This window comes from Anomalospiza imberbis, chromosome 31 (assembly GCF_031753505.1).
Source record: "Anomalospiza imberbis isolate Cuckoo-Finch-1a 21T00152 chromosome 31, ASM3175350v1, whole genome shotgun sequence".
In the NCBI taxonomy this organism is placed as follows: domain Eukaryota; kingdom Metazoa; phylum Chordata; class Aves; order Passeriformes; family Viduidae; genus Anomalospiza; species Anomalospiza imberbis.
In genome coordinates, this window is record NC_089711.1 from 193,909 (window position 1) to 213,292 (window position 19,384).

Consider the following 19,384-nt stretch of genomic DNA (forward strand, 5'->3'; position numbering starts at 1 on the left):
CTTGCCCTCTAAAGAGCTGAGCTTTGAAATCTTACCATCGCTTTTTTCCTAGCTAAAAAGGAAATATTGCTACTTGATACGTTAATGCTTGCATAATTCAGCAACAGCCTACACTGACGGGGACTATTGAACAAGGAAGGAAACAGCCACTGCATCCTTCAGTCAATGTGAATCGGATGAATGGCTGCAATAAAGAAATACCAGTGGCACTCAAAGGACAACTGGAAAATTATGAGAAATAATAGGTGCCAAGGAAGTTGAAGACTCAATCCACACAAGAGCAAAGAAACTCTATGCTCAAAGTTGGGCCACCACCTTTCTCATGTAGGATTTGCCTGGAACACCCTTCCCTGGAAGGCAACCCCCACAGACCCCAGTAGAAGCAAATACCATTGAGAGGCCACCAAGTCCGTTCAAATGAAATACTGCCCTGTGCAGCTACCAAAATTCTCTCCTCTGAAACTTGTCCCAGGGTATTTTAAGGACCTCAGCTAAGTGTTTCACCCACTTGAGAGTTTCACCCTGTGAAGTTACTTCATCAAGCAGTTCAACAGTGCAAGGAAAAGAAGGAGGGTTCAAATAAGGCATGAGAAGCAACAACATTACAAAGAATTTATCACTGCCAGCTATTCTAGAAAAACAATAACAAGTTTTGAGGATTTCTTTCTTTTTGTCACATGGACTTGCAGTTGGGTGGAAACTGGGTAAAATTGATGGGAAAATGTAAACAAGGTGCATTTCCTGAGCCTCTCATTAGATTCTAATTGAAACCTGAAGTAAGACCGCTAAGAGTTAGCATTGCAGGCAGCAGCTCCAGGATCTCACCTCCTGAAGGATCTTTCCAAGGGACTCCTTGTCCTTTTCCACAACTCCCTCTCTCTTTAAGCAGGCAAGTAGCTTTGACTTCTTGTAATTCTTCAGAGCCAGTAAATGAATCACCCTGTCTCTGATGGGTCGTTGAGAAACAGTACTGAAAGGTCTCCGGAAGAATTTTGCAGGGTTTGTGGGCATCGTTCTCTTTCTCTCAGGCACAAGATCTGGAGAGCTGTGTGGGGCTCTCCTGAGCTCTGGTATTTTCACTTCAGTAAAGAAAAAACAGAAAACGAATTGTCAAATGGGGAGTGGGAGGAAGCAAGGTAGTTGACGCAAAAGGATGTACCAAGACTGTTGAAACTCTATTTGTTCAGAATTTATAGATCAGTACGAATCCAGACAGTAAAGCATTAGGAAGGAACAGTCATTAAAAATGCCATGTAAAGGAGTGATACTGGAGGGGAGGTATTTATGAAAAACTCTTTATATGCATGGTGGTTTTCATATGACTTCATATGATGTCCATAAGAATGATATGGATGGTGGGATTAAATGCACTTTTGGCAAGTTTGACAACACCAGAGGCCTGGGATGCCATCCAGAGGGACATGGAGAACCTTGGCAAGTAGGGCCCTGGGAACCTCATCAGATTCAACAAGGCCAAGTGCAAAGTGCTGCATCTTTGGGGTTGGGACATGGCCTGTCCCTGCTGGGCAGGGATGCTGCGATGGGATGGGGCGGCTGGGATGAAGGTGGGGAGGACTTGTGGGTGCTGGTGGATGAGAGGCTGGGCATGAGCTGGCAACGTGTGCTGGCAGCCCAGAAAGGCAACCGTGTCCTGGGCTGCATCAGGTGAAGCGTGGCCAGCAGGTCAAGGGAGGGGATATGACGCAGCAGGCGCTGTTTTGAAACCAGGAACTCCTGCTTAGTGGCTGATGGAGACTTCATGCGTATTGGTGAGAAATCCGGGAGCTTTGTCCCTGCCATCACACACACGGAGACTGACCTTTCTTTACACGCTCCTTCAGTCTTTCAATGTAGGTCAAATTTTTAATGCCTTTCTCCACTTCCTGTTCCTTGGACCATGCCTCTCTGCTATTTGTCTGCAAACCTAATTGCACAAACATCACACACTTCAATTATTGAGAACACTGTAAACATGCCAGTTGTCGAGTGAAGACACTACTAATGTTTGAGAAGTTCAATCCAATGTGGATAGAGAAACTTTCCACAGCATTCAAACAAAACACCTCCTAAAACCATACCCCTGAATGACTTCTAAAGAAAATTACCTGAAACCATAACCAAGCATTAAGATGAAAATTAGGTAAGAGTTCTTCACCCAGAGGGTGATCAGGCATTGGGACAGGCTCCCCACAAGGCTGCTCAGGGTACCAGGTCCACCAGAGCTCAGAAAACATTTGGACAAGTTCCACAGGCACCTGGTGGGATTCTTGGGGACAGAGCTGCACTTGCATATCCTTGTGGATCCCTTCCAACTCTGATTCTGATTCTCTGATTCTGTGACAAAGCCCAGTCCCTAACTGGTACTGCATGGAGCAGGTTGCAAAGGCACCCTGTACCCTACCAGCAACCAGACCTGTCTCACCTGAGTTTCTCTGTGCCAGCCTAAAGCCAAAGCGGCACCAAGTTCCACAATTGTCTCACTACTGCCAGTCCTCACACCCCAGTTACTGAATGTTAAATATTCCCTTAGGATCTGTGTAGACCACCACCAAGAATCACACAAATCATCATCCACATGTGAAACAGAACGTCCCCAGTGAAAAATCTGAAGTTTAGCTTTGTCTCTCCGGAAAGCCACCACGATGCTAGTTTAAAATGCTCTGCACTAGGCTAAGGCAGAGCAAGAGCTGAACCTGCAGTGGCAGGGAAGTCCCTGCAGGCAGGTGACTGCAGCCACAGCCAGGTGAGAGCCTGCTTTTCTCAGGGCAGCTGGCTGTACCTGGCTCAGCTCACTGCTGCAGGCAGCACCACTGAGTGCCTGTACGGGGAATGTGCACCTCGAGTCTGCCTGGAGCCAGGCTCCTTGGGGAAACAGCACTGAGAACAGATTAATAACAAATGACATCACCCAAGCACGTTGTGCTTTGTGGGAAATGATGGAATCCGTGGGGAAGATGACATCAGTATCTTCCTTTCCATTTCCTTCAAAAGAACCCAACACAGTGTTGTGGCAACACTCGCTTATCAACGACCAAGACAAAAAATTAAATCAAGCAAAGTTTCCCATGCTGACCTTGTGAAATTCTCTACGCAACTTCCTCAAGGTAATTTTCTTTCAATTCCCAATTAAATTTAAAGGATAATGACAGTGCCTAGATACTCCAAAACCAAAAGTTTAGCTACCAAGGCAGTGAATTTAGGTGCATGGAGTGGTCCATACCTTGACCTCAATGCTCCAAATTGCATCCCATCAAGCAGTATGGGAACAAGGAAGGACCGGCAGGCTTTCTCAGGGGAAAACAAACCAGTGGCTACATGCAGTGACAAGAGACTGCAAGGTTGACCTGAGGGCATACCACCTCCAGTTGAGATCTCTGAACACAAGAGATCCCCTGTCCCGAGAATATGCTGCAAAACTGAATTACCAAGTTGAAAGTCTTACAGATATTGAGCAAAATGTGAAAGGCAACCATACCTCCAAGTGGGTTATACAATTGGATATTCTGCGCATTTCCATTGTGCAATGCCTCGCTGGCATTTGGCTAAAAGGAAAAAGATATTTTCTGTAAAAACTTCAGCCTACTCTCCATCACTGCTGATTAACTAGGCCCTTCACTTTAAACAAGAGCTGTATTTGAGAAGGCTTGCTGTCACATCACTAAAAAGGGCTGCTTTGACACAGTTCTCCCTCTGCAAGCAGCTGGCTACAAAACTGCCCTGAGAGAGCAACCCTCCCTTAGCCTCTAATGCAGCCAAGCGTTCAAGTAGCAAGTCATCCTTTCCCAATTTCTAGAATTTATAGGCATAGGCTTCCCTTGAAATCAAGTGCCTGAGTAACACTGAACTGGCCAGTGTTCAGCTAACTATCCAGGTGAGAGTGGCTGACAAAAATGTAAGAATTTTGGACACGACCTGATGCTGGGATTTATTTGGTACTAAGGAAGCACATCCTGGAGTCAGCTCCAAGAAGAATGTCACCTGCATAAGGTGAATTTCGACTCTCAACAGGCATGAGAACCCTTTCTCTTGTCCTCAGCTCTAGATGCAATTCTTTGCAGGTGTCAAATGGAAGCAGTTTATCCTAGGTTAATCAGATATTACAAAATTTGGGTTGCTTGGCTGATCTCATCATTTAGTACAGAATGTATTGCATTCCGCTGGAGGTTAAAATGTTCATCAGCCTAAGTACATTTTTTAATGAAAACAACTACTGCCATCCAACTGCTTCATTCCGCAGGCAAAATTGCCTTAGAAAAAATCTGAAAAGCTATGATAAATGGACTGAAAGATGTGCACTAATTACCATGTGAAGGGAGACATCAATACCGAAGATAGAATATTACTTAATTGAAGAAATGATGTAATTTAGAACCAATGAAGATTCATGTCTTTGGCTGCTAAAAATGCTAAAATTTCTTTGTTTGGAAAAGCTTTGAAAATGGTGTGCATGTAGCTGGAGCTCTCCACTATGCATCACAGCTGAGAATAATGAAATGACTACTCCTAATAGTAAAAAATACTGTTAGAGCGTTTCCTTTCTCCTGATATGTTCGGTGAGTGCAGGGCAAACACAGAACAATGAGAAATCTATGCATTTTGACCAAGAGCCATGCCCAGAGCATGAATTTCCTGAGTGTCCCAGCATGGAGAACATCTGACTTTCACTGGCACTTCCTCAATGGCATCCCTGGGAACCACTTCCATCAGAGAACTTCCCACTTCCACTGGCACCTCCTCCATGTCATCCCTGTGAGTTGTTTCCACCGGGGTAGCTGCCTCAAAGGGGCCCTTGGAGCACCAGTGGGGCCCCAGCCCTGCCCGACAGGTCCCGCGGGGTCAGCAGCACCTGACACCAACACCACGGCCAAGCCCCCACCCGCTGGCAACCCGCAGAGCCCGACAGCTGCCCCTCACCTGTTGGTCCTGGGACCCCTGGGTCACCCTGACGGGCATCGCAGTGCTGTTGGGGGCCCTGCGGGACGCAGTGCGGGCTGGGGCCCTGCCGAACGCTCTGGATCGTGCCCAGGCCCACAGCTCCGCCATCCCGCTCTGCCTCGGGTGCTCTGGCTCCCACACAGCCACTGATCCTGCTGAAAAATCTGCAAAATGCAAAATATTTGTTAGGAAAATGTGTTCTTTGATGTTTCTCCTTTGTGGCTTTCAAGGCTCATCAACAAGGAGGGAGATTATTCCCATGAAACAAGAAGTAGCCAACAAGCTCTAAGTGATGGCCAGGCCTTTGAAAGGCAGGTTGCTTCTTGGCTGAATGGCCTTGTGGAGGTGTAGGGCTTGACAGGCTTCAGTTTCCTCAGACACAGGGGAGGTTAGCAAGGCTTGGGAAGAAGGATGTACCACTGATGGTGGACACAAAGAATGGAGAATTTATGGGCACAGGGACATTTGGCAGAATCCCCAAGGAAAGGAACAAACTGATAAAGCCAATGCAGAAACTGTGCTGAATCACCTCCTGCGAGGTAAAAGGCCATTCCAGCTGGGGCAGACCATGGCTATCCACTCAAGAAGCCTCTCACTAAGAAGAAGGGAGAGTCTGAGCATGCAGACTATTGAGCATGAGAAGTGAGAGGATCATTACCCAGCAGCAGACAGAATACTAATTATGAAGACAACTAGGGAACTTGCAGTCAGTGAACACTAATTCCTTTCTTTGCTAAAATGTAGAAATACAAAGACACTCTGGTTCTTGTGGTGCTGGCTTTGTGAATTTGTCCCTGAGCCCCCCCCCCTTTCTGCACAGAACTGTAAATAATTACCTCCACTCAGTGTGTGGATCGGCCTCTTGAACAGCGTGTGCTAGAACCAACCAAGCTGGAACAACACTCGCTATCGCTCCGACACCTCTGCTCTCGACGCAGCCACCGAAGGGTCTGACCGGTCCTGCTGTGTGCTGGTGACAATGGCCACGTGTCCTTGGAAACGGGGAGTTCCATGTTCCAGGCTGGGCGTGATGCCACTGAGGAGCGGGACGCGACACAGTCGGGGCACAGTGAATTCACAATGGGCACACGTGGGGAATGCCCTGCCTTGTCCCATGACTGACTCAGCTCATTTCCAAGCGCAGAAAGGGGTGCTCTGGCCACACCAGTTGCTGCAGCAGCTTTGCAAACCAGGGCTAATGAAGTGTTTCTGCACAAAAGTGCTGCACTTGGCCCTCTCTGAGGCAAAGGAGCAGCTTAACACCCCTAACCAGGGCAGCAAGGTGCAGCCCCCCCGCCCCAGCACTGGGTGATCCTGTCGTGGGCCAGTCAGTCTGTGAGGCTTCCAGCACATACACGGTCACTCAAATATTATCTCTTTGACAAAACCCCCCAGCCTTTCCTCATCCCAGTCTCCTAAAAGGAAACAAGCCAACAGCAAGCCCAGGCCCCCATGTGCTGTGCAGGAGGAGCTGACGTGGAAAGGCCCGCGCTGGCCCTGAGCACAATTACAGGCTGATAATTGTGCTGACTGCAGCTGGCCGTTGGAGTTACTGACACATGCAGACAAACATTTTATACTCAGTTTATGATGGTTTCATTGTCTTTTTCCCCCTACCCAAGATTATTCCTGATTTAAGCCAGCTGGCACCAAAAATAAGTGTTGTCCAGTCATTACAGGGAGAGGGAATAAGAGCATGCAGTTGAGAATGTGTTGAATATTACCATCCAAAGCACATTTTCAATGACATCTTGTATTTGTTTTCAAGACCATGTCTATACCTACCCATGTCTGATTTCCTGGCTGTCCCACTCACAAGGACAGTGCAGTTTGGGGAAAGAAAGGGAGGAAGAAATTTGTCAAACACCAGAGCCCACACCTGTGTCCCTTTTTGGGAATGACTGGATGGTGTTGATTATGGATCCCCCGTTAGGAACTATTGGAAAAGCCTGTGTATGAATCATTAAAGGGATCCATGGAGGTGTTACACTGGACTCCAGAATGTCCAACAGCCTTTCTGTATCTTTTAAAGGTTATTGGTGACAACCCCTGCTCTGCAGTTATCAGATTTGACTGACCCCTTTGCACTGCTCATACGTGAGTGCCTTTGCCTTGCACAGGAACTCCATATTTAGCTCCAAGAATGAAGGAATGAAGGAAGTAACCCTGTGGCATTTTGAGCCTATTTCTCAAAAAACATCTAAAGAATGTACTAGAGGGATGGCCAATGCACCTCAGAGCAGGAGCCACCATGGTCCTGATTGAGAGAATGTACTTGAAAATAAATGGGGAAAAAAAGTGACCGTTTATGTGCCACACATGGTTTTTTCTGGTGTAGAGCAAAAAGGAGGTCACTGGTTATCCCTGAGCAGAATCTGAAAGTAACAGGTGGTACTCCTGGAACAAAAGACCTTAAGACCCAGGCCCCTCAAAAACTTTCTTTGTCCTTGCTGCCTAGAGTGTGCCTGGAGTGACATGTGGGTCACCTTCCTGCCAGTTCAGTATGTGCAGGGGCAGAGGGGGGAATGTCAATAAGCGATCGGTTGTCCCAAAGTCCCTTTTGCCGGGGCAGATGCCATGGGGGTCTCTCACCCAGAGAAAGAGCCAGGACCCGCAGGGCAGATCCTGTGTCCTTGATCCGGCCAGGACAGGGGTAATTTTTGCAGCAGCCAGGAGGAGCACGGCCAGGACCTTGGGGTAACTGGCTATCACCTGCCACGTGGCAGGGGGAAATGGAAGGGGTATGTTCTTTTCTTTCTTTTCTTCCTTTTCCTTTTTTTTTTTTTTTAAACAAAGTCTTTTCCCATTCTTTCTATTAGAAACCATTAACATTTTGTAATAGCCTTTCCTTGCAACCATAACCATTCCAGTATTCTGCATTTCCTTACTTTTTAAAAGTTACGTTCTCCAAACAGAAACTTTGCAAGCTCACTTTGAACCCAAAACTGGTGGTACACCTCCTGCTCCAGCTCCTCTTCCTGCTCCTGAGGGTAAGTCTGCTTTTCAAGCAATTGCAGTCACTGGGATGTGGGTCCCCAGCCAGCATCTCCCTTCATGCTGCACGGCTTCTGTAGGCAAACAGCACTTAAATATAAACATCAGGCGTAGGAATGTGCCCCCTGTTGACGGAGTAAACAAGTTACCCTTTGTCTCCTTAAAAAGGAAAAAAGCCCAGAAGGTTCTCTCCTCAGTTTGGTTAAAAGACACCTCATAGGACCTTGGGGACTTCACCTCAAACTTAAGGATAGCTAATTGGACAGGAGCCAAAAAGTCCCACCTAAGCAATTCCCTAGAAAAAGAAGAGAACAAAACAGTTCATCGCTTTTGTGAAGTGTTTTAGCAGGAGCAAGAACCTCTTGCCCTGGCTCGGGTTTTCTCGGTAAAGAGCTTTTTTATTTTGCCTTTTATTAAAACTTTTTGTTTCCAACACTGTCACAGGAGCCATCCTGCTTCTTTATGCCACCTGAGGTAGCTGAGCTACCAAGGGTATAATGCTTATCTCTGAGAGCTTAGGAGACCTGGCTTGAAGAGAAAAAGCATTAATAAGGGAACATGAAAACTAGTGCTAAGAGAAACGTTTTCTGAGACTTTTTTCAGAAGAAAAAGGGGATGGTAAAAACTAGCACAGGGCTTAAAATTATTACAGTAATTTTTTTTCTATTAGTCCCTATTTCCTTGGATATATTTGGTTTTAGTTTGGGTTTGGTAGCTTGGTTGGTTGAATTCTTTTTGTTTTGGGGAGTGATGGTGGTGGATGGGTGCATGTTTGGTTTATGGCTGTTTTTTGGGGTTTTTTATTTTACTATTTCATATATCTTTCTTTGTTGTTTTTTTTTTTTTTTTAACCAAAGATTTTTCCTTCCTTTATGTTAAAAACAAGTATTTGTAACAGCCTTTCCTTGCAACTACAACCATTTCAGTGTTGAGCAGTTCCTTGTTTCTTAAAATGAAAACATTTTTTAGACTGAAAATTACTTTCTCAGGATAGAATCTTTTGGGGGTTGAATTGGACACCAAGTAGCCAGAGCACCTCCTGCACATGCTCGTGACAGTGATGGTAAGTCTCTTTTTCAAGCAATTGTGGTCACTTGGATGTGGTTCCAAGACAGCATCTCCCTCCATGCTGCACGGCTTCTGTAGGCAAATACAGCAGTACTTACATGTCAACATAATGGAGCAATACAGAAGCAAACAGAAGCATTCTGAGCCGTTTTTCAGAAGAGAAAGGGGATGGTGAAAGCTAACACAGGGATTAAAACACAGTGATTTCTATGCAACAGGGTTGATAAAGGACTGACCCAAATTTGTAGAGAGTGTGGGTCTCCAGGACGGTTTGGAGGGATGAGAGATCTCTGAAGTCAGGTCTTAGAAGATGTGGTTTATTAAAAGGGATGAAAGGCCCTGCTTGGAGTTGCCAGGCACAACTCGTGGCAGGCCCAGGGAGAGAGGGAGAGGGAGAGAGAGGGAGCGAGGGTTCCAGGTGAGGGTCCCAGGGGAAGGTCCAAGAGAGCGTCCGGTCCCTCGGGCACACCTTATCAGGGGGCTTCAAGGTGGGCTGGAACAGGACTTGGGCCAATGGGGTCCCAGATCTCTGATACTTCAGGGGAGGGTCACAGGTGTGGGATGAACCATACATTGGGGGTGAGACAGAGCATTCCATTTGACCTTTGGACCCATCTGCAGGTACAGGGCATTGTTTAATCAGAAGGGGGGATTGCTTTCAACCTGGCTATACTATTGCTTTCTAGTTATTCAGTAGTCAAGGTTTGCTATTTCAAATCTAGTTCTCATCTCAATGTCTGGATTTTCCAAATCTTTTGCCAGGCAATCATAGTTATAAGGTTTTCCTATTTCATCTTCCCCAGCACAAATTAACAAGAGGGATATTTGTTAGAGCTACCATTACTGATCACACACTTTAAGCAACCCGTACCATCAAGCCCAAAGCTAATATGGCTCCGTGTTAAATATTCCTGATGGATTACACATCCTTGCGTGAAGATGGAATTAGGATTTAAAGCCAGTATTTATGCATATACAAGCATTGTGCAAGAACATTGCAGATTCCAAATGGAAACTAAATATCACCTGCACAGGGTAAACGCTTCAATAACATGAGTACACTTTTCCCATCCGGTTCACAGGCAGCTCAACCAATTCTCTGCTTGCAAATAATCTCTTCTGGCATCTTTTGGGGCCCTAAACCAGGAATGTCACACCTAAAGACTGTGGGACCATGAAAATTCCTCCAGATACAAACCAGTCTCCAGGTGACACAAGTGACTACGGCAGCCTCCAATAATGTAGCGGGACCCAGGTTTGCTGTGTTCTCTTTGTCATCGTGGATTTGTAATTCAGACTCACAGAGGGGCTTGAGTTGGAAGGGACCTTAAAGACCCTCGAGATCCAGCCCCCTCTGCCACGGACAGGGACGCCTTCCACTGGAGCAGGTGACTCAGAGCCCCTCCAAGCTGTGGCAAATACCCAAGGACCCCTTTTTCTCTGTTTTGAAGGTCAGCTTTCCATGCTCACATTCACAGATGGCTCCAGTCTCACACAGAGCATTGCTGGCTGGTCACTCTTATCTCCACAGCCCAGTAGAGATCCTATTTTGGATGGCTCTCACTGCTCCCAAGGCCCCAGGGAGCAGCCACTGCCTCGCCTCTGTCACCCGAGGACACAAGGAAAAACATTGCACTCAGCTTTGGTCACAATGAAGAGACTAATTTATTTCTTCTGACTCCAATCATTTCTAGTTTTCAAAAGGTGCCAGTGGATTGGAGGGTGAACGTGCCACCTCTCCAATGACACTGGACAAACTACCAGTCTATCAAATTTCTCTGCCTCTATGAAGGAATGCAAAACAATAGGTTGTTTACAGCAAGTTGCGTGAGAAAATTCTCTACAAGAATGTAAACTCAGAAGGCTTTAGAAAATCCTGAGAAATCAAGGCAACACTCCTCCTTCTGCTTTCCCTTCCAGGATCAGTGATTTCCTGTCGCTTCTTCCATGTCTGACACAACTGAAGAGATAAGGGGCTGAGGATGCAGCTTCTGGCAGAGAGTTGATAACACTCAGCTGAGTATTTTATTCTCCTGCCACTGAGTTGTCAGGCTGCTTACACAAAAAAAATCCTCCTGCTTGGAAAGGGGCTGGTGTGAGCAGCAGGAATTGTTGCTGGCTGGAACATTTCAAAGAGCTGGACAAAAGAAGCATTTTATGGAAGGCCACCAGCTGCCCTCTGTCAGCAGCACAAGGTGTGAGGTCCCCCTTGAAGGCCATCCCTGCACAAGGACAGCCTGGCCTCCTCCAGTACCCAGAACACCTTTCAGGCTTTCGGGCTGGCCTCGTCCCTCACTCTGGAGAAGCAGGTTGCTGTTGGAACTCTCATAGCCACAGCTCCCGGCTGGATTGCCGTGTCTTACCACAGACAGCCCTGGAGACAACAGTACAGACAGGCTCCATCTGCAATAAAAGGAGACTTGGTTCCAGCTTTTCCCTTGGACCAGCGTGCAGCAAGCACACCTGGGCCTCATTCAGGTCTGTGTGGGCTGGTAGTCAGCTTCTGCTGGGAATTTAAAGCTTTTACCCTACTTTCCACAATAAAGAATGGAGCAAACCCAGCTGCACCAAAACCCAAATTTCACTCTAACAATCACAATTTTCATTTTCCTCTATTCAAGCCTTGAAGAAAACAAACTTTACTTGAGTGAGTTGGAGGCACAGTGTCCTCCAAGATCATTCTTGAGTAGGACAACATTCCAGGGGAAGCCTGGCAAAGCCAGAGTTTACTGATGCTCAGGAAGCTTTGCAAAAGCTTCCACCTGCAGTGCTCTTGCACCCTCCTGAGCTCCTGGAGCCCTCAGTCACCCCAGGCACAGTTTGGACAGCAAGGGGATGGTTCCATTTGGGACATGTGGGGACAGGAGGAGGGAAGACTTTGAAACACTGTCACGAGGGCAGGGCTCTTTTCCTTTATGGTGCCAAGTGGTAGCACATAATCTTTGAGTTAATGTCAGGTGCTGAGGGGCACAAATTCTCAGTGAGAATGACAGAGTGTCTCCACTCGCACAGCAAGGTAAGTGAAGGGGAAAGCACAATCTATCTTTCACGGGAGGTGTTCAGTTTTTAACAAAATATTTTTGAAGGAGACCTGCCTAGGCAGCGGTGATTGAGAGCATTTTATCAGACTCACAGAGCATCCCCACATCTGCTTTGCCACATTTGCTCTCTTTTTTTCATGGTGAATGATTTCTGCTGCCAGGGTGGCTCCTGCTCGGAGTTCTACTCCCAGTGGAGTCCCGGAGTCTCCTCAGCAGGCCTTTGCAGCGAGTTCTGAGCCAACGCGTGGCTCTGCTGCCATCCCAAATCTGCCCTTCCCTTGCCCAGCCTGAGTGCAAGTGGGGCATGTGCTGGGCATGGCTGGAGATTTTCATGGCCAAAATCCTCCTGCATTTACATCTGCTCGTGGCTCTGGGTGGCACAAATCACAAAACACCCACTGCAGTTGACAAATGGCATTTCCTGCAGATTTCTACAGCCGCATTGCTGATCGACAAACACACGAGAATCCATTTCATCCATTGGAAAATGTCATTTATTACAAATTGCTACAACCACACTGACAATACAGAACTATACAAATCTCAATTTAGGTTAAAACCAGGAATTTATTAGATTATTACAACCAGTCTAGGTAAAAATATACAAATACCAACTTCAGTTAATAAAACTTAATTTATTGCCCACCTCTACAGCAACTAACTATACACAAAGGTTAATTACGTGTTTAACAACTTAATTTATTACATATTTCTACAAGTGTAGAGCCCATATAGAAATACAGAAATATGCATACCCTCTCTAAATAGCCCTACACTAAGAATTCAATCAGTAGACTTATACAACAATGCCCTCCATCCATCTTAAAATAAAATTAAATACATATGTACATGCACATATATATAAATGCACATACAAGTATAACAGTCTACAGATGTAAATATAAACATCACATGCTACATACAACAGACATACATACATATATATATCAATAGATATAGAAACCAAACCTGTCTATAAATATACAAATATCACTGTTCTAAGGTAAATACCCATCCAACTGCATCAACACAAACATAACTGCAACATAACTTTAAACAGATCAGCAAGCAGAGGGATCCCAGCTGCCCCATCTTCAAAGCCTCTCCCTCGGGCTCTTCCTCCCGTGCAGAGCAGCTCTCCTGCACAGGGACGGCAGATGGCACAGCTGGGAAGCAAAGGGAGCACTGAGTCAGTATGGGGACGTTTTCCTTGGCAGCAGCTGCACTTCCATCAGGGAAGGGAAGAACTCAGAGCCTCCCCAGGAGGGTTAGAAAGAAAAAGCAGCCGAGCGGACCAGGCTGTGGTGAGCGCAGCCGCGGCGGGACTGTCCCGCAGCCCCGGCAGCCCGGCACAGCCGGCACAGCTCCCGGGCCCTGCCGGCACAGCTGCCTTGCCCAAGGACAGCCCCTGTGCCGGCCGGGGCAGCTGCGCTGAGCAGCCCCAGCACGGGCAGGGCCCGCTGCTGCCCCGCCGGGCAGTGCCCACGGCCACAGCCCACGCCACCCTCAGCCCCACCCTGCCTCCCCGGCCCTGTGGCCTCACCCGGGCTCTCTCCAGCGTGCCAGCAGCAGGTCCCCGTTCCCTGCTCTTGCTGCTGGCCTTCAGCTTCTCCCTGCTGGCTCCCGTCAGTCTCCGGCTGTCCTCAAGGTCTCCACTGCAGCTGTGGCAAAAGCGGAGGCTCTGCAACTGGTTCCAAGGCCTGGCAGAGCTGCAGTCCCGGAGCCCTCTGTGCTCCCTGCCGGCCCCCTCCATCCCCTCAGCCCCGCCATGCTCTCGGCAAAGCCCCAGCCCCCTTCAGTTTCTTCAGCCCCTCACAGTCCTCTCAGCCCCTCAGTCCCTTCTGACCCATCCCGTCCCCCTAGACCCGCCACCCCTCGGCCTGTGCCACTTCCCTGTCACCTCAGTGCCACCATCGTCCTCGGCTGCCCCACAGCCCTCAGCCCCAGCAGCACCTCAGGGTCACCGTCCCTTCAGCGTCACCGCCCCCTCAGCCCCCTCAGTCTCACCGTCCTTCAGCAGCTCCTCAGGGGACAGTGCCTGGGGCCACCGGCAGCTCCCACCGCTCCAGGGACACCCGGGGCTGGAACTGCTGCTCCGCCCGGCCCGGCCGCCAGCTCGGACCCAGCACAGGGAGAGGGGACGCAGGGGGCACGGGGGAAAAGCAAGAGGTGAGGGAGGAAGCAGAGCAGGGGAAGAGGTTAAAAAGAGGCCTATACCTATACAGATATCAATCTATGTAACTAAACCCCCACATATCAATATAAATATGCCTATCTACAAATATAACTATAGATATGTAAATGTAACTATATGCATGTATAAGTGCAACTATGGACATCTACAACTATAACTGCACATTGAAAAATATAAATATATACACCTAAAACTAAAAATAAATTAACTAGACAAATCTCTGTCTACGTAGATAGATAAATGTAACTACATAAATCTATAAATACAACTACATATATCAATAAATAGAACTATACACATCTATAAATATAACTAGAGACAGAGGAATTCTACCTGCCCAATGATCACAGGCTCTCCCTCTGTCTCTTCCTGGCACACAGGGCAGCCCTCCTGGACACGTTGATCACATGGGATCTGGGAAGCAAAGGGAACACTGAGACAATACTGGCCCTTGTGCAAGTGTCCCTTGAACACCAATTGTCCTTCTATCAGGGACATTAAAAGATAGCCTGAAAGGCAGACTCTCACTTGGCAATTTGAAGCCTGCTCTTTAAAGAACAGGGATCCTTCCAAGTTTTCAAAACGGAACTGTGTAAAGTATTTAAGAATCCTAATAATGTCTCAGCACCCACAGTGCAAATGGCACCCACGAGAGCTTGAAACACAGACAGTCCCAGTGACAGAGAGACCACAGTCCTCACTGAAATGGCTGAAGGCTGCTGGGGGCTGAGGTATGAACCAGACTGGGACACCCAGCTTGGTGGCACAACTCCCACAAGGTCAGGTTTATTCCCTGCTCTCTTGCCACAGCAGAGGACTCAGTGCCCAAGCCTCTGGCAAAGCGTGGAGGGCAGGGCTCGGGCAGGTTGTGCATGTGCCTTTGAACTAAAGGCACCAGGAAGCACCAACCCTGCAGACAAGAACTCAACTCTTCTCGTCTCCCTTCCTGCCAGAGGCAGGCTCAGAGCAGCCGTCTCACACCTCTCTAAACCAATGGGGGCTCTGTCCTTACCAGGCTCCTCGGGCTCTGGGGAACTGTTCTCGCAGCTCTCGGTGCCAGATGAAGTTTCCTCTGCTGCAGCCCGGTTCACAGGCTCCCCTCCTGAAGACTCAGGGGCAACGTTCATATTGCCCTTGAAAGAACAATAGAAAAAAAGAAAACTAATGATCATTCAGTATTTTGCTGGAATCACATCAAGGATACGGTTACTCTCCTTCTCCATGTAACAGCATTCCAAAGCTTTCAGCCCAGCCTCTTCCATTCCCCTCCAATGGGTTACCTGAGCAGAGGGAGACCTTTCAGGCAGGGATCTCCTGATCTCCCGGATCATTTGCTCGACGGCAAAGCCAAGATCCACTGGTGGCAATTGCTCTTCACCAGGTGCATTCCAGGCTGAGCCGGAGGCCATCGATGCTGCACAACCTGCACTGCCAGGTGGAGCGCTGGGGGCTGAAGTGCCCGAGGTGGCTGCAAGAATCCAAAGACATTGGTCACACTCCACAACGTGGCTCTGGGACACAGATCTCTGTTGCTGCCTTGGATCAAACATCACAGGAAGCAGGCAAGAAAACCAGGCAGAGAATCTTTTGCCTTTCTAGGTGCCCCTTCTAAATAAGCTTGAGAATTTCGGGCTGAGAATGACAGAGCCTTGTGGAAAAATACTTCAAACAGTCACTTTTCATGACCTTTTGGGGAAAAGCAAGGCTACAACTCTTTTCCTACCTCGCGGGTCGTGGGCTGGGGGCTGCTGCTCCCTGTGGAGCTGCTGGAAGCTGCAGGGCTGGATCCTGAGCACCTCCCGGTCGATCGGAGGCAGCTGCCCCCCGTAGAGCTGCTGGAAGCGGCTGCGAGGCCCCTCCCGCCCCTGCGGCAGCAGCGGCTCCCCGTAGAAACCGAAGAAGCCGCAGGGCGGGATGCGCAGCACCTCCCGCTCGGCGGGCGGCGGCCGCTCCCCATAGAGCTCCTGGAAGCGGCTCGGCCCCTCCCGCCGGGCCGGCACCGGCCGGTCCCTGTGCAGCAGGTGGAAGCCGCAGGGCGGGCGCCGGGCGAGCAGCGGCCGCTGCCCGGGGGGCGGCTGGAAGCGGCCAGGCCGGGGGCTGCGCAGCTCCCGCCCGTCCGGCAGAGTCCGCTCCCTGTGCAGCAGCAGGAAGCCGCTGGGCGGGCGCCCGGGCGGCAGCGGCGGCCGCTCCCTGGAGAGCGGCTTGAAGCGGCTGCGCCCGTCCCGCCCGTGCGGCAGCGGCCGCGCCCCGGGGAGCTGCTGGGAGCCGCGGGGCGGGCGCCTGCGGCCCTCCCGCCCCGCCGCCGGCCGCTGCCTGTTGGCCGCGCTCCGGCGCCTGATGCGGAGCAGGAGGTCGGTGCGGTCGCGGCGAAAGCAGGGGTTGCTGTAGTGGAGCCAAGCCCCGGCATCGCCCGGCGCAGCTGAGCCAGCCCGGCCCGGCACCCTGCGGAAGCCGTAGCGGTAGAGCTGGCGCACGAAGCTGCGGAACTGCGTGGCCCTGAAGGTGTGCGGGGCCGGGCCCTGGGCGTCGCCCGGGCTGAGCAGCTCCCGCTCGAAGAGGGAGCGGTCGATGAGCAGCCCCCGGGCCCGGCTGTCCCAGCGCACGGAGCGGACGCGGGGGCTGTTCGCCAGGCGCCACAGCTTGGCGGGGAAGGCGCTGGCTCTGAGCCCGGCGGGCAGCGGCAGCTCCGCCATGGCGCCGCTCGCCGGCTGTCGCCACAACGGCCCCGGCGCAACGGCCGCGGCTGCGCCGGCGGCGTGCGGCCTGAGGGGGGCGCTGCGCTCGGGCCCGCGCGCGCCCAGCCGCACTGGGCGGGGCCGTGCCTGGGCTGTTCTTGTCAGGTGCAGTTCAAAGGCTGCAGGCGCATTGAGGAAGACATTCTACCTATTTGCATCTCCAACCTTTGAAAAGCCCTTGTGTATGAAAAGCTCTGCATCAGCACCAAAAGCTGGTCACAGTGAGACCCAGACGAATTAGCCTCAAGAGCTGCTCTTTCTTCTCTGATTCTGTGTGTCTGCTCCTTCCGGTGCAGGAACACGGGGAAGAGAAATTAGGATGTAAAACAAAGAAGTGGGATCCACAGGCCTGCACCTTGGTAGGTATAATAGATCTGGGATGTCCCCACATTCCTGACAAACTTGATGGGCAAGGCACTGAGGTCACTTTCGTTGCCTTCCCTTCCCCTGCCTCCCCCCTTCAGATAATCAGTTTTCTAGAAAGAGCTTTTTCTTTGTGTAGCATCTGGTACCTCACAACCTCCAACGTGACTTGTTTAGAACACGTGAATATTGCTCCTATCATCAAAACACTAGGAAAGAAGTATTTCAGGCCAATTTTGTAAGTATTTTTATCAAGGCTTTTATGTTCTTATCTCTACACAGGAGCCCAGAAACATATTATAAAAAAAAAATTAAAATGTTAGTCATATCTTAAACAAAAATGTTTTGCTTCAAAGCTCCAAACACCAAATCCTTCAACAAATCAGACTTCATCTAAAAGCAAAAATAGAAATGGAAAACTGTCAACCACCTGATAACTACTATTAAGCAAGTATTATTTCTGGTGGCTGTCTGAGGAGTTTCTCCCATGTCAAATGCAAAATATGGATTGCTCTGAATTAGTGCATCACCAACTGTGCCTTTTCCCAAAAGACTCAACTTACTGCTGCCCAACCAAGACATGCTATTTTCTCCTTCAGCCACTGCTCCAGCCTGATCCCCTGGGGACAAGAGATTGCTGTGGGTTTCTGTGGGAAGGGGAGTGGCACAGGCACATCAGTGCCTGCAGACTGTGGCAGAGGGGAGGATCTGCTGTGACAGCAGGTGCACGGGAGACTGGAGATGAGGTTTTTTCTTTCTTGTCTAAGACACTGAATTTAGAGAATGTTTTCATAAAGAATACTGTCACCCCTTTACTCTTTTTACCCCAATACTTACTAGACCTGATAAATGTTAATTATTTCCATACATTCTGTTTCTCGGTGGTTTAATTAAAAGCACAGAGAAACTCAGTTCTTTCAGAAATGAGCTTGAAATAAGCTGTTACTTTAGAACAAACCCAAAATGTGCATTGTTTGTAAGTGTTAAAATTATGTCCACCGACAGAAACTAAGTCACTTCCAAAGTGAGCTTGAAATAAGCTTTTGTTTTAAAACAAAACCAAGACTTTTTTCTTGCTAAGGGAGAACAGGAGTTTCCCAAATTCCTCCGTGGAACTAATACAAATTGTTTGAAGTATCCATTTCCTGCCAGGAGCAGAGGGATGCCAACCTGGGCAGAGTTCACACAAAGCTCATTTCAGTAGAAAGGTGATACAAGAGCGACTGGGGACGGACAGAGGGGCTTTGCAGCTCTGCTGGGGCTGCAAAGTTCAGGCTGCTGTTCACAGCTGTAAAAGGAACTCCTGCTGCTCTAGCCAAGGGGTTTGAAGATGCAGACAGTTGTCAGGGTGTGTCTGAAAATCCCTCATGTTTGCCTCACGACTGTCTCCAAGGACTGAGACCCTAGACCCTGAAAAGTAGCTCTAGCCTGGCTGAGGTGGAAAGTCTGCCAAGCCTTAAGGACTGGTATGCAATGCCATGGGAACTCAGTGCGAGAACAATGGACTGGTCATGGTGGACTGAGCCCTAATCAGTTCGTCCTGTACCCTCGGTCCTGTACTCTTGGTCCTGCACTGACGCGATGGTTACAACTTGTTCCCAAAACAACGAGTCCACACCCACCGTGTAGCCAGGAGAACTGCTGCTTTGGCCAGATGCCACCCGCTTTGAGGAACCCTTTAAAAGACTGAAGGAGTTTTGAGGACTTTGTCCGGACCCCACCTGGAGAAGACAGCCTATGAGCATCTCGTCAAGCTCCGAGGGCCTCGTCTCTTCAGACTGGTAGCTATAATCCCCTTCCCCTCTTTCTCTATCTTTCACTCTATCTCTTTATTTCTCTCCCACTATCGCAGTTGTTGGAACTAAATAAAAGTGCATTTTTGTTTAAGCAAAGTGTTGTGTCCCCTGCTGTGTCTTTTGTGCTTTGAGATCTCCAAAAAGAACCTATCAGGGACCCTGCATGCACTTGCGGACCCTGACATTAAATTGGCGTAGTCGGCAGGATCTTGGTAGACAGATTAAGGGTTGCGGGTTGTATGTAGTTTGTAACAGGGG

At 49.2% G+C, this 19,384-nt stretch overlaps 1 long non-coding RNA gene and 1 pseudogene across 1 annotated transcript; both read right to left on the reverse strand.

Moving 5' to 3' along the window:
• LOC137463877 (zinc finger protein 850-like) overlaps positions 1-19,384 on the reverse strand; it is a 234,171-nt pseudogene that overhangs the window by 193,013 nt on the left and 21,774 nt on the right.
• On the reverse strand, positions 13,086-14,194 carry LOC137463897 (uncharacterized). The gene is made up of 3 exons (XR_010993995.1): positions 14,046-14,194; positions 13,582-13,699; positions 13,086-13,204 (listed from the first exon to the last, which is right to left on the reverse strand). It is a non-coding gene; the product is annotated as an uncharacterized lncRNA (long non-coding RNA).